Source organism: Camelus bactrianus, chromosome 5 (assembly GCF_048773025.1).
Source record: "Camelus bactrianus isolate YW-2024 breed Bactrian camel chromosome 5, ASM4877302v1, whole genome shotgun sequence".
NCBI lineage: Eukaryota > Metazoa > Chordata > Mammalia > Artiodactyla > Camelidae > Camelus > Camelus bactrianus.
This window is the reverse complement of record NC_133543.1, coordinates 52755939-52772034: the sequence shown is the minus strand read 5'-3', so window position 1 is coordinate 52772034 and position 16096 is coordinate 52755939. Positions and strand designations below refer to the sequence as shown.

The 16096-nt window shown below is 37.9% G+C and overlaps 1 long non-coding RNA gene across 1 annotated transcript in view; it reads left to right on the top strand.

Moving 5' to 3' along the window:
- The window catches only part of LOC141577710 (uncharacterized), a 38950-nt gene extending 24094 nt beyond the window's left edge, over nucleotides 1–14856 (top strand). The window contains exons 3-4 of the long non-coding RNA XR_012507022.1: nucleotides 11027–11122; nucleotides 13636–14856. This is a non-coding gene — a long non-coding RNA (uncharacterized LOC141577710). The remainder of the gene's footprint in view (nucleotides 1–11026; nucleotides 11123–13635) is intronic.
- The last annotated feature ends 1240 nt before the right edge of the window (nucleotides 14857–16096 follow it).

Genomic DNA, 16096 nt, shown 5'->3' with positions numbered 1-16096 from the left:
AAGACTGAGAAACTGTCAGAGCCAAGAAGAACCTCAGGAGACACAACAACTAAATATAATGGGGTGTCCTGGATGGGATCCTGGAACAGAAAAAGGACATTAGGGGAAAACTAAGGAAGTCAGAATAAACTATAGGCTTTGGTTTATAATATATCAATATTGTCTCATTAATTGTAATTAATCTGCTAGACTCAAGTAGGATGCTGACAACAGGGAAAATGGGGTGTGAAGTATATGGGAACTCCGTACTATCTTCACAATAATTCTTTAAATCTAAAACTGTTTTCAAACAAAAAAGCTTTATTAAAAAGAAAGAAGTAGACTTTCCCTTTTGCTAGACTTAGTCCCCAGGCTTCCACAGACGAACAGACAGCAGTTGCTGTCTACAGTGAGCTCAATCTGCAGTTTATTATCTGTGGCTGTGTAATAGAGGATATAAATGATCAGCCGTACAGTTTTTAACTAATCTAGACAAAACCACAATTACAGCCTGTAGACACACACACACACACACACACACACACACACACACACACACACACACACACACACACTCTTCCCAAGGCGTTTTGTTATTTGTCAGTGTGAATAGAACATAATCTGAGAAAAACTCCAAGATGAAATCCGACCTTTTGTTTTTAACACAACAGCTGAACTCTCAGTGGTTGCCTGCAATAACCACAATCATTGCCTATAGACAGCACCTCTTCCAAATTAAGGAACGTTCCTTGAAGTTCTCATTAAACGCACATGACTGTTTTGGGGTTGATATCCTGGGAGCTGTGATTGCTCAAGTTACTCTTTACAGAGTTGAGTTTTATATAAAGCAGAAGCATTAAGAAGAAACTGAAATGTTTTCTGCAAAGTAGGTTTGTTTTAAGTATGTTATTTGGTACGAATATCTCCTTTGGGACTTGTATTAGAGAAAGCCTTTCTGATTACCACTCCATGACTGTGTTTTTAGCAGTAATTGCTCCTCTTAAGATAACCTTACAGAGGTTATTCTTAGAGAGAATTGATGATTGATTTATCTTGTCACTGCCCTTCACAATTGGTCACAGTCTAAGCTGGCCATAGAAAAAGGAGAACTCTGTTGATACGTCTTTTTAGCAATAATACAAGTGAGGAACATGAAAGCCCTTTCTGCTGCCTTTAGATCCTGTTTCGAGCTGAGGGGCTGCCTTGACAGAATCAGCTGCCTCAAGTCATTTTGATGCTGGTCTTTACCTTTCTGTTCTTTATCCATATTGAGTTCTGATACTGGACCTTTCTCTCTGCTTTGCTTTTGCTTTCACAATAGAGATTTAGTAAAGAAAGAAGAGATAGATCTGGGACTGGATCTCGACATTCTCAGCTTTGCCATTAAGTGGGCTTTGTTACTTGGGCAGAGCACTCTGGCTCTCTGTGTCTCCGTTTCCTAAACTGGAAAATTGGATTCGTAGTATGTGCACCAATTATTTAAGTGTTACTATGGTCAGTGATCACAACTGATGTCAACCTTTTTTTAAGATTTCAAATGCAGGAAAGAATCTTATTTAAATACTTAAGAGAACTACTCAAAATTTCAAAGTGCCTTTCAGACCCCCTAAAGTAGCAGTTTACATGTGACTAAGGTGTCAGAGCTACAGTTTGGCCACAAATTTCATACAACAAAAATTAATTCTGGCTGATTTAAGGAAAAAATATTTTTTTAAAGGGAGAGTGCGAGAAAGAAATTTTTTGAAACAATATTGAATAACTCCCACAATTCCAAGGCTTGAAAAATGGGTAAGAAAGAGGAGGACAGGAGGCGGCCAGGGCCATGGCCAAAATCATGTCACCAAATGAGGCTGCTGCTGATGCCACCGCCCCCTGCCAAAAAAAAAAAAAAAAAGGATTCTCTGCATTATGTATCTATTTGGGTTACTGATTCAAAGTCTGATGCAGCTTTTTCTCATTGACTTTACCCACATTGTGGCACAACCTTCCAACATCTACCGTGAGAGGTAGGCATTGTTTCCCACTGAGCCTTGTAAGGTAACATTTACTCCCCAATCGTAGGAGGAAGTTTCAGATGCTGAGTATCAACATCAATGACAATAAATACCTCCTATATGGTATTTAAGAGGGGATGACTGATGCTGGAGAAATTATGTACACATTCAAGAACTGGCCTCTAACCTGGGTATCTTCCCAGCGGTCCCATCTGTGACCTCTTATCCTTTAAATAGCCAATTTTTTAAATTAGTTTTAGTTTTCCCAAACTTTGGACTTGTTCTTGCAAGCCAACTCCAAAACCCACTTCTGACTCCCAACTGGGTCACAACCGTTTGTCCCCAAAAGTCACAGCTTGGGGCACAACCCAGAATTGACACTGTAAAAGAAAAACTCAGCCACACGAGCAATGTATACCTCGACCATATCCCATAACATTAGCAAATACCTCATTTTTCAACTAGGATACAAGTGGCTCAAATTATTAGGATGAGGTATGTTTTCATATGAACTCTTAAAGTTATTCTTTCAAACTTTGGAAATGTTAGTAGTATTCTCGTGATCAAAAATATTCCCTAAACAATTTTTTTAAGGCATTCTTCTGATGGTGCCTGGGAGTACCAATTCAATTTTTAAAAAGCTCCTTTTCACGTTTTTATTTGTTGAGTGTAAAGCCAAAACCCTGATCTGAAGATGAGAAAGACCTTATCGTATCCAAATTTTCAAAGAATGCCCCAAATTATAGGGATACTCAGCAGGATGATAAGGCTAAGTGACTAGAGGGATGCTCAGAATCAGGGCTGCAGGGAATTGGAAAGCCTCCTTATCTCCCAGGGGATCTGCCAGGCCTCTCTTTGCTTTTATGCAGCAAGAAGAGACAATGAGGTGTGTGCTGCAAAAGTCATTTTCAGAGCTGTTAGAATTTGATCCCTTCACTGTTTTTAACCAGAGTAACCTCTTATTTCTTTTACTACATTGAAACAAATATTTAAAAGGAAAGATCAGACAATCCCTGACTTAGAATAATTAACTCAAAACACTTACTCTTACTCCTTTCCTTCCCGCTGTCCTTTGACAGGCTGCACACAGATGAACTCTCTCATTCATTCACACACTCCTCAGGTACTTGTTAGGTACCTATTTTGTGCCTGGCACTGTGCTAGGGAGTGGAGAATTTGATGTGAAGCCAACAAATCTTGATCTTCAGGGACTCACAAATTCATGTGTCCTCCTCAAGGGAGACACCTAGCCATATTTTCATTGGTCATATGTTTTTTTGCAAAATTTGCAAAAGTAAAATATTTTAATCACAATTGGTTAAGATGATTATCTCTATCCAATCTGACACCCTCTTTATCATAAGTTTTCCTTGTGTCTGATGACCTTTGAGAGTCTGGTCATTTCAGGGATTCAGCTTAGCATAGTTAAGTTAGGAACACATTTTCTTTGGGTTTAGCGGGATAAGTTCACATGGCTGGCAGTCATTTCTGCGAAGAGTTAAGTTATTGCTGGCCGCCCCAGCTTAGGAATGGCTGGCAGGAATACTCCTGCCCTTCATTATGCCAACTCACCTGCTGTTGTGACCTGAAGGTGCAGAGCCATTGATGACACACTGGTTAATATGAGTGTGGTCAATTCAAAGAATAGTTAAGATCAGACATGGCACAACATAACTTGAAATGCCCTGAAATATGACAGCCCACATATGAAAGAAACTTGGTAAAGGTTTTCCCAAATCAGGTAGAGGTTTTTCCAAATTCCCAAAAACATTCCTATAAATGTACTTATGACTTACCAGTAATGAGTTGGGAAACTGAAAGCTTTTTAAAATGATCAATAATAGAAAACATGTTGATCAGCCATGCTGGAGAAAAGCAAACTATCTTTCTAATTGCTATAGAAAATGAACTTAAAAATTGTTGTCCCAAGGAAGAGGTAAAGAGTGTGAGTCCAAGAAGTAGGGGAAAATGTATTATAGAGATGTGTCAAGCAGTCAAAAATATTTCATGTTTATGGATTTGGTGGTATTTATCAGCTTTTTATATTTGTAATTTGTTACAATTTCTTCCCACCTAGTTTTATATTCCTTTGAAGAATCCTCACTTCCCCAAATTCTATAAGCTTTAGGCCCATGGAACTTAGATTTGCCCCTGATATGTGGCTTTTAGAATGGAGATGCATTCCAGCCCAATTCCATCTTCCAAGTGCTCACAGTCTAGTAGGTCAGAGAGCCAAGAAAACAAGCAGTTCGTCATAGTGATACAAGTGCTACACAGCGGCATCATCTGATCAACTGGGGGAAAGTGGATCCTGTCTTACTTAGTCCTCTAACAAAGGACCATAGACTGGGTGGTTTATAAAGAACAGAAATGTATTTCTAACAGTTCTGGTGGCTGGGAGACTGAGATCAGGGTGTCAGCATGGTCAGGTTCTGGTAAGAACTCTCTTCGGGGTTGCAGACAGGCAACTTCTCATTGTAATCCCACACAGCAGAAAGAGAAAGCTCTGTTCCTTTCATCCTCTAATAAGATCACTAATCTCATTTGTGAGGGCAGCACCCTAATGACCTATTTCCCAAAGGCCTCATCTCCAAATGTCATCACATTGGGGGTTAGGAGTTCAACATACGAATTTTGAGGGGACACAAACATTTAGTCTAAAACAGATACTAACCCTGCATACATCCATGTGTGTTTTTTTCTGACAACAAATGTGTGGTTTCTTTCCAATAACACTGTCATTCCAACATCAGTTTTCCAATTTTCCCACACCAATTCAGTGTCCTGCAATTCCACTCAATTCTGACGCTAACTATCCAGAGTTAGTGCAGACCCAAGTTAAGGGCTCAGTCCCACAAGACCACCCCCACTTCAGATGTTGGTTGCCAAGTCATAGGTCCCCAAGCTACCTGCATTTCCACCCAACCTGGCTACAAATTCAGAGGTCTCATTACCCTCCCTCAGGTATGATAATTTGCTAGAGCAACTCATAGAACTTAGGAAACGATTTTACTTTTGTTTATTGGTTTATTATAAAGGATACAACTCAGGAACAGCCAGTGTAAGAGATGCATAGGGAAAGGTGTTGGAGGTAGAATGGGATCAGTGCAGATTTTTCATGCTCTCCTTCCCAGCGCATCAAAGTCACCAACCAGAATTTCTGAGTCTCAATGTTCGAGTTTTTATCGACATTACATTAGTTAGGCAAGATTAATTAAATCTTTGGCCATTAGTGATTGAACTCAATCTCCTGTCCCCTTCCCCTTCCTGGAGGGGAGGGTTTGCTGAAAGTTCCAACCCTCCAATCACATGTTTGGTCCTTCTGAAACTATCTAGGGGCCTTACCCTGAGTCATCTCATCAGTATAAACTCTGATATGTGTGAAAGTGGCTCCTTATGAATAACAAAAGACACTCCAGTCACTCAGAAAATTTCCAAGTGCTTTAGGAGCTCTGTGCCAGGAACAGGGGCAAAGTCCAAACATATATTTTTATTATACCACAATCCAACAGCATTAATTTGCTTATAGGAAGCTAGACAATGAAACAAACTTTTGTGAACAATATACCTTAAAACTCTTCTTTCCCCCCAAAATATCCCTCAAAGTTTCTTTCCCAGGAAGCTTTCTCAAAATTTCCTTAGAAATGATTTCTTTGGCTCAAGGTATAATGATCCTTCACTATTTGCTTTGGTACAGTAAAAATAAGGAACAAATTATGAAGAATATTTAAAATGACATTTTATAGTGTATTTATATGTTGTTATCATGAAAACTGAAGTTGTGTGTGACGGATGACTGTTTGGATTACATAGATTTTTGAAAACTATACACTATTTAGCATTAAATATATAATTTATCAACTGTGAAGTATGAGGTTGTTATTCCATATTTGTAAAAAAGAAGAAATGGAGCCTCTGGTTGATTTTTAAGTCTTCTACCAGTTTCTCACTTGTTTCATTTTAATGAGTTTCTAGCATTCATTAAATCATGGGCTTCAGGCCCTGAGTCAGATGCTTCATCTCCTTCCCATGGCTTTCAAAGGAAAAATCAGATTCAACTTACATCAATTTTATTGATGGCACCATTTTTGAGACTATAAATCAAGGGAGGTGTATGGACTAGCTGTACCTATACCTTCATCATAGATAACTTAATTTTAAATGGTTCTAGTCTGTTAAGAACTATTTAAAGTGTTTTGTCTTACGTAAAAATATCTCTTTGAAGACACAGGTTGGCCAGAGCAGATTGTAAAACTGCAGGGTTTAGCGAAGAATTCACTTAAGCCAATTGAGAAGGGATGAAGGAGAAAGTTAATTGAGTGAATTAGTAACTTGGTTACAAGGGTAAATGTTTTCTGGTTGAAAGGAAACAGAGTGGTTAGACACAGACCTTTGGACAGCCCAGGAGAGTGAAGGGGTTCAGAACATGCCACCCCAAAATATGCTGCTTTGACATGTAGATTATTTTGATTTGAAGGTAATCAAGACCCAGTAGACTCAGGAAAAGCTTTTTACTCCCCTACCCCTTGAATATAAATTTCCCCACTTGAGGGGGAAAATCTACATTTTTAAAGGAAATTTACATTAGAAAGGGTAACTGGACGAGGAAGAGTTACTACTAGAAATAAATTTTTCCACCTGAGAGGCTTATCTGTGGAACAAGGCATTCATTATTTACCATGCATTCTCCTCCTCTCACCTTCGCAGAAATCGCCTCCCCACCACCGCCACCTAGAAACCCCAAACCCCTATCTCTTTCCTTAGTGCAGGATGGTATGTGTCTCCATTGTCTAGCTGCCTTTTGAATCTCATACCTTGATGAGGCTCCTATTCCCATAATTAAATTTTCTTTTTTCCTCCTGTTAATCTGTCTTATGTCAATTTATTTCTTAGACCAGCCACAGAACCTAGAAGGGTAGAAAGGAAAACTTTTCCTTCCCTAAAAGAATATGATTTTTTTTCCAAAAAGGTTGTTATGGCATAGTAACAAAATTTTGTGTCTAAACTTATTTGACTACTTTTAAAATTTGCTTGATTTTGTATAGCATCTGAAATATATTTACATATTTGTGATCAGCGTTTCTGTTTAGTAAAGTGTTTAAGAACACAGTCTTCAAAGACAGACGAGACTGGATTCTAATTAAGGCTGGCCACCTAAATTCTCTGAGCCTCAGTTTCTTCCTTTGTAAAAGTGGTTACTGACTTGCTGAGGGGATTAAAAATTGAGAGCCTGGACAATGTCTGGTAAGTCAGGATAGCCAAATAAGAATTGGTTTACACCTGAGCCTTTGAACAGGTCACCATTCTCAAGTAGTTCTCGGTGAGGCTTATTGTCAGAGTGTAGCTCTCCCTTTGCCCCATCAAGCGTCCTGGAATCATAGAACGTCTAGAGGTCATCTCATCCATCCTCCCCAACAAGGCCAGAATCTGTGCTACAACATCCATTAGTTGCACCTGAATATGTCTGCGTTGGAGAAATCACTTAGTACAGTGGCCCATCGTGTTTTAGAGTGACTCTATTAGGAAATTTTAGCTTACATTCAGCCAAAACTTGCCCCTCACTTCTACTCTGGGGTCTTTGTTCTGCCACTTGGAATTCACAGTCACTTCCTTATTTCAAGTCAGCAAAGGGCCCTGCCCTCACTGCCATTGGTCTTCCCTTTCCCACGCTCTTTTCTCCCAATCCCACTGCTGCATTTTGGGGTCCTTGAACAGAAGGAAAACCTCACGGGGAGGGTACTTCTAAGCACAGCAATGTGAAGAGAGGATCTTTTGTAATTTTTGTTTGTTTAGGGTCAGGATAGAGGGCATAATTTAAACTGACACAATGGCTGTTTATCAATCATCTGCTACATAATAAAATCAGAACAGAGCTGCTCTGAGAAAGTGTCAACTGAAGAGGATAGAGACTCTTCTTGTCACTGCCCTGGACTTCACTATAGAAATCAAAGAATGTTGGGTTCTTCAGTCAAGTAGAGCCTAATCAGAAGCAAGGAAAATAGAGCAGAAAGTAATCACTTGGTTACTGAGGGACTGAGAAAATACTGGATGAATGAGGCTCGTAGTCTCTCTCTCTCTCTCTCTCTTTCTCTCTCTCCCCCTCCTCTCCTCTTCTCTCCTCTCTCTTTGTTTTACCCACTCAGAAGAGGTCTTTTGGAAGAGAAAAGCATCAAGAATTAGAGCACATGAGAGTTTGGGTCTGCAAATGATTTACCCTTGTCTCGTTTTAAAGCCTCTGGTGGTTGTATTTTCCAGGGTCTGATTTTAATAATAGCTACCATTTATCAACCACTTACTATGAGGCATGGAATTGTTCTAAGCAACTGAGCATATTAACTCATGCAATCCTCAAAGGAAACATTGGGGCAGAGACTATTATTATAATCAGTTTATGGATGAAAGCAATAGGGAAGGGAATGGTTAAGTGGCCTGCACAAGGTTACATAGCTAGTAAAGGGCCATTTGCTTCAAACTCAGGTTGTCCAACTCCAGAAGCTACATCCTGTCCATTACATGGTATTCTCTTCCCTGTAATGGAGAACTTTTTTCCCAGACCCTGGACCAACAAAGTTACCAAATGACTATAACAAGCTGTACAGCCTTGCATGGCAGGGAATTGGCTATTTAAGAAAAGTTTTGCTATGACAGAATCTTCTGCTGGAGTTCAGTTTGTTTATGAAACAATCATAAAGTGAGTTGGTTGGCCTTGAGTCTTCTTTATTTTTATTGCTGGAAGAAACTGCTTAAAAAAATAATTATCCTGAAACACTCCTAAAGTTGTGTATTTCTTCATGGTTAACTAAGGCAGTCTTTATTTTTGGGCTCCTGACTCAGCATATTATGAGGTTCTCAAGATATTCTAGCAAAATACCTTTGCCACTTCCTTCTACCCTATGTCTTGTTTCAGTTTTTTTCTGCACGTGCCCTCATTGTTTCAGGACAGCTATAACTATCATCTAGACTCATGGCTGTATTTGTGTCCAGGCTTTAAAATTCTGTATGTGACTCGCACCTTAAACTTCAAAAATAAGGAGTTGTTTTTTTTTTCATCTCCAGTTAGAAAAATCTTGAGAAAGACACTTGACCTAGCCTGGGCCATGTGCCCATCATAGACCAATCACTGTGGCAAGAGAGATTAAGTACATTTGGTCCATCCTGGGTCACATGCTGTGCTCTGTGGCCAGAGAAGTAGATACAGTGATTAGCAGTGGCCAAACGATCAACAATTTGGAGTGATGAAACTTTTGATTTTTTTCTTTAAAAAGAAAAGAAATGCTGTTTTGAGCAGACAAAACAGTAGTTTTTTAAGAAGTAAGCTCAAGTTTCATGAACTGAAAAAGAGAAAGTATTTCTGGTTAAAAACAAAATGTCATTCACAGCACTTTGGTGGTTAAATAAAGGAGAGCTTTCTTCTTCAACCAAGTAACCAAGGAAATAATTGTTAGCACATTTCCAGAGTCCAACAGGACATAGGTGTGGCAAGTATTGCTGGTTGCCTATCAACGGCCGTTCCCTCCCATATTGCTTACCAACAGAACCCTGATTTGGTTCACCTTTATCATGGCCACATGCTCAGTGAAGGAGGCCCTCACCAGCCCCAAAAAGTGAATCTCTGTTAGCAAAATCCATTGTGGAAATTCCATTTTTGGAATTCCATTCAGGAATGGATGTGTGAGGTGCTTCTGGAAAATGAAATGTAAAAGAAGCTTTTCTGTGGTGAGTGGTAGCTTCTGGGAGAGTTTTCCTCTAATTGTGAGGAAAAAACTGCCCTTTTTGGTGTGTCTATGTTTTCTGTATAAGGGAAAGAAGCCTGGAGATGAGGCAACCACCTTGGAACCAAGATGAGACAAGCAAAGGGACAAAAACCCACACACGGGGGATGGGAGCAAGAAAACATGGAAAGAGCCAAAGTCTTTGATGACAATCTTGAGCTCTTAAGTTAACCAATCTGGAAATCATTCTATCTCCAAAATTCCTACATGGAAAAATTAATACCTTACTGTTTAGCCACTTTTAGTTGGGTTTTCTGTTATATATAGCCAAAAACATTAGAATTAAAACCTGGGACATCACTTATCGTCAGCTTTCCATCAGCAAATAGCATATTTGCTTGGGAATTGGATCCCTTTATCTTATGAAAAAATAAGAATGGGAATATTAGGGCTAATAAAATCAGCTAGAGCTCCTCTCACCTCAGAATCACCCAATGTTTTTGGGTGAATTCCCACACACAATCTGATGTCCACACAGATTGAGATTCAATCCATGTAAGGCAAATGTGCCTCTCTTTACAAGTGGATACAGCCTTCAAAAGACAAAGAAAAAAAAATCCACCTTTTCAAAGCAATGTCATTTGCCAGGGAGACAGACATAGACGTTTGAAATCCATTATAGCCTTCACAGCCCATGTGGGCATCTCTCATTTGGAATGCCATCTGCTGAGCTCTTCCGAAACTGTACTCGACAGGTAATTCTATCTGTGAGGAATGCATTCAACTGACATGCAGCTATTTGGTTTCTCTCAGCAGGAATGAAGGGATATATATATATATATACATATATATATATATATATACACACACACACACACACCCCTCACATTGATCTTCCTTTTACAGTTTTTTTCTGTACTACACAGTTTAGCCCTTAAATATATTCCGATTTAAAATTTTTTATCTTTAAAAAAATGTTTCTTATTATAAAGATTACAATTTCCTGGGAGGCAACAAGGTAGGGAAAATGGGTGCTTTGTTCTCAGAATCATAGCTTAAAATCTCAGTTCTCCCATTTACTGTCTGTAACTTTCAGCAAGTGACTTACCTTCTGAGCCTTAGTTCCTCCCCTATGAAATGTGAATAATAGCATATCCTTTCACAGTGGCATCACTCACTTTCACATAACATTTTACTCAGTGAGTCGTTACGCTTTTTAATTACACTGATCTAAAGTCAACAGGGATTTTTGGATGGAAAAGAATATTATTCTTTGGTTCTCAGTTCTAGGCTCTTGTTGGAAAGCACTTGACTAAATTTTTTTTTCTCATGATCTCACAGAAGAGTAAAGAGGATTTCAGACCCTTCTGATTCATCAGCATTGATAACAGAGCTGACAAAGAACCTCTTCCTGCTGTAATCACATAGAAATGCTGGGTAAACTACTATTAAATCATTTTTAATGGGAAAAATGAATAAAGAAAAAGACAAGAGAAATAAAACAGTGAATTCTGGAAATAAAACAAAAACTCAAAGCCAGAGTAATAATAAGATCCAGAAGTTGCCAATAGCTCAGTGTAAGACCAAATCAGGATGTTGGCCCTGGGGAATGCATACAGTCTGAAGACTCCATAAGATTTCCAAGTAAGATAATCTACCTAGGAACATCTTAATGAGATAGCAGAACATTAAAGACAAAGGGAAAAATCTTTAAAAACAAACAGCAAGGAGAGATGGATTGCCTGCACTAGATAAACAATTGGATAGACAATAAAATAGAGGCCAGAGACAAAGGAATTAATGCCCTGAAAGTGCTGAGAGAATAACTGCCAACTTTGTACATACCTAATAACCAAACTTCAGAATATAAAAAGCAAAAATGAACAGAATCACAAGAAAAGTTTACAAATCCAGAATCATAGATTTTAATATATCTTTCCAAAACTGACAGATCAAAAAGTCAAGAAAGAATCAGTAAACTTCTAAGAGATTTGAACTACATAATTATCAGCTTAATATAAAAACAGAACTATACCATAAAAATTATAACATATTCATTCTTTTCATGCACACATAAACACTTTCAAATACAAATCGTACATTAGGCCATTAAAAAAAAAGAGATATCAAAAAATTGATATGTTTTCTCTGAATAAAATGTTAAATGAATTATTAAAAAGATGGTAAATAAATGAATAAACAAAATGCTCATGTATTGTAGATACTAAAAAGTACACTTTTAAATGATTTAGTTTTCAAAGAAAAATTAAGATAGAAGTAAAAAAATGTAGAACCAAATAACAATGAAAATACCTCTTATTAAAATTTGGATACATCTGGGAGAGAATTGCCTTAAATGTATGTGTTTCACATAGTAGAAATATTAAAAACCTATGAGCTTAATGTTCATTTGAAAAAGCTAGAATAAGAGCAACAGAGTAAATTCAAAGGTAACAAGATGGCAGCAAGAAGAAGAAATAAAAACAAGACTAGAACATCATGAAATAAAAAATGAAGAAACATCAGGGATAATCTTATATTTTGAAAGACTAATAAAATAAGGAGATGTTTGCTGATAAACCAAAAGTATGCGGATGTACAAATAATGATATTAGGAATGAAAGAGGCTCATAATTACAGATGAAGAAAGTTTAAAACTGCAAAAAATTATGTCATCACATGGAATTGCCAATATTCAACCTTTTGATTTTATAAAACCACAATTTCTTGTTATTATGAACAACCATAAACTCAAACATTTGAAAACATAAAGTGGATAATTTTCCAGACAAATATAAATGACAAAAATTAACTAAAAAGGAGATTTTAAAGCTTAAATATACTGATAGTCATTAAAGAAATTAAATTATAGTGAAAAAAATCCATCCCCAAAACAGAATCAGGCCCAGTTTATAGCTTAGTATTAGCAAACCTTCCAGAAACAATAATTAATGTCTATATATTCTCTTTGATATTATAGAAAAATAGAGGAAAAAAACCAAACTATTGATTCCACTTCTAGGTATCCACCCTAGAGAAATTCTCAACACATGTGTATATAAGGATAGGGAGATACATCCTGAATGATCGTGACCATAAAATTTATAATACTCCAAATTATAAAAGACTAAACCTCTTTTAACAGAGGAATGGATAAACAAATTGTGGATATTCATGCCATAGTCAAAACAGGTAAATCAGAGCTACATGTATCAGCGTAGGTAAACCTTAAAATATCAGTGCTTAGTGAAAAATGCAAGTTGCAAAAGAAAATTTATGGGGTGGTATCATTTATAGAAATCTTCTAGTCTTATAAAAGTAGTATCTATATATAAACAACTGCAAATTCTTTGCAGATACAAAGGTAGTCAAAGTATGAAAACAGATATGGCAGCAACACTTAGAATAGTTGTTACAACTGGGGATGAAATGAAGTAGATGAAGGTTGGGGAGGGAACTTCAGTGAGATCGGTGCCATTTTATTTGTAAGGGTTAAAGTAAATAGTTGTAGTGGGTTGAATGGCAGCCCCCAAAAGATATGTTTCATCAAAAGTCTATGGGAAAATGACCCTATATGGAAAAGGGTCTTTGCAGATGAAGTTAATTTAAGGACCTTGAGAACATCCTGAATTGGGGTGGGACAAAATCCCACCAGTGACAGGTGCAGTCATCCCTTGGTGTCCACAGGGTACTGGTTCTCAGACCTGCTGCGGATACCCAAACTCAGGGATGCTCAAGTCTCTTGTATAAATGGTGTAGTATTTTATACATATCCTCCCATATACTTTATCTCTAGATTACTTATAATGCCTAATACAATGTAAATTATATGTAAATAGTTGTAAATACAATGTAAATGCTATGTATATAGTTGCAGGCGTGTGGCAAATTAAAGTTTTGCTTTTTGAAACTTTCTAGAATTTTTTTTTCTGAGTATTTTTTATCTGCAGTCGGTTGGATCTGCGGATTCAGAACCCACAGTTACGGACAGCTGACTGTATCCCTAGAAGAGAAGACAAGGGGAGAAGTCACATAAACACCAAGGATTGCTGGCAGCCTCCAGAAGCCAGGAGAGAGGGATGGAAAAGATTCTCCCTCTGAGCCTCCAGAAGGAATCAGCCCTGCTAACATCTTGATTTTGGACTTCTGGAATCCAAAACTGTGAGAGAATAAGTTTTTGTTGTTTTATGCTGTGAAGTTTGTGACAGTTTGTTACAGCAGCCAGAGAAACTAATACAATAGTACAAAAAGTGAAAACATGTCAAATCTGGGAAGTTTGTGGATACTATTCTCTGCATTTCTATACACTTTCGATATCTCCTTTACATAACTCTGGCCATTTCACCAAAAATGTTATAGTTCTTGCTTTTGGTGTTCTCCATAGAATATTCAAGAATTCTTTTTCTTTCTTTCTTTCTTTCTTTTAACTCTACTCTTTTTTTATTGTAGTATAGTCAGTTTACAGTGTTGTGTCAATTTCCGGTGTACAGTATGTTTCAGTCATATAGATACATATATATATTCCTTTTCAAATACTTTTTCATTATAGGGTACTATAAGATACTGAATATAGTTCCCTGTGCTATACAGTAGAAACTGGTTGTTTATCTATTTTATATATAGTGCATTCAAAAATTCTTGCATCAAGCCCAGCAAAAGTGGTTACACAAAGTTTTTTATTTCTTTATTAATTATGCAAGGCAATGGAGTGTTATTTAATGAGTTTGTGGCAGTTAATGGTTGAAGAACTGGAGGATGGGCTTCTGGAAATGTATATTAATGTTTCATGTTAATCATTATGGAAACAATTACCTTTCACTAGTCTTTTGTACTGTGAAGTTGCATTCTCCTGGAACATAACCTTGACCTGCAATATGAACTCCTAGACAGAGGTGGCCCCTTACTAACATGAGTGCAGCCCAAGGAAGGGCAAGGAGAACAGCAGGCCTTGTGCACTGAACTGGAGCTTTATGCAAAGTCAGAAAGTCTGTCTCTTTCTCTCACCAGTCAGCTTCCTCTGCTAATTAACTCATCATGCCTCTGACTCTAGATGCCACAGGACGCCTGGTGAGGTACAATTTTAGAAATTATTTTGGTTGTGTCTGTGTTCTTAGGTGGAGACAATAACTAAACCAGGAGCCAAGTTTCATTGTCAATGAAGGAATCCTTTGAATGGCCCCCTTAATTAGGCAAATATTAGGGCCATTAGTACATTTCTCTTGAGGATAGGACTTCCTGGGACAGAAGAACAGTGACCTTCTACCCATTTTTTTCTTAGAATTGAGGTCCAGTAGCCTATCAGGATCAACCAAGGCAGTCCTCTCCTCTGGTAGAACAGGACACTACAGTTTCCAAAAAAGATAGCACCAAGAGGGAAGGGTGAGTTTAAACTGGTGACCTGGATTAAACACAAAATTCTGACAGCTGGACTCTCTGTGAGACCCAGCACTCCTGGCATTGTGTTGAGTAAGTGAATGCAAGTCAACAAAGATCTGATCTTGGGGGCCAAGCATGAGTCTCTGGGCTAATGAAGACAGGCAGGCATCCAGCAGCTGGCACAAGCATTATGCTGTGTGGCAGGGACAAGACTGAAACTTCTAGTGAACTAATCACATTTCCAGTTCTTTCTTTTTGAGATTTGACAGGGTAGATCCTTTTGCACCAAGAAAGCCCCTGAGAGTCTTGGACAATTCAGGGAGGAGTCCTCACAGGGAGCTCCTGGAAAAGTGCATATGAGAACTTGAGTAAATTATTGGAAAAATGAAAGATATAAGACCACATTGTTCCCTAAGCTGGAAAAGTGCACCTTATAGGTAACACAGGCCTTTTCAGCTCAAGAATCTACCACTGAGCGAACTTCCTTCTGGGTCTCATATTTAAATTCCCAAGTGAATGGATCTAATTACCAATTACTAATTTTCTGGCAGGGTGTCCTTTTCTGGTCCATGCAGCTAAGCCCTCAGGAGGAAGAAGATCAATTGTCAGGGGTGAGTAGGCAGGTATTGACAGAAAGGGCACTATTGACAAAATATTGACATGGGAAAAGAGACAGGCAATGTTGTTTAGAAGAGTACAGACTTTGAGCCAGAAAGACATAAATTTAAATGCTGAGGTCACGTCAGAGCTGATTCACCTCAGGAAAATTTATCTCTCTGAGCCTCAACCTTCCCATCTGTAAAGTGAGCATAATAATACCAACCTAATAAAATAGTTGTGAATATTAAATAGGGTAAAGCTGTAAAATGCCTCGTACAGTTCTTGGCACATAGCCTATTCTCAAGAAAAGGTCAGTGTTATTCTCAAGTCTACTAACAAGAGTTATGTGTTCTTCCAAGGTGGCTCTTATATTCCAGGGTACTGTTTTCTGAGGTTGTAAATGCTTTCAGAGTATTTGGGAAAATGTACTATCTT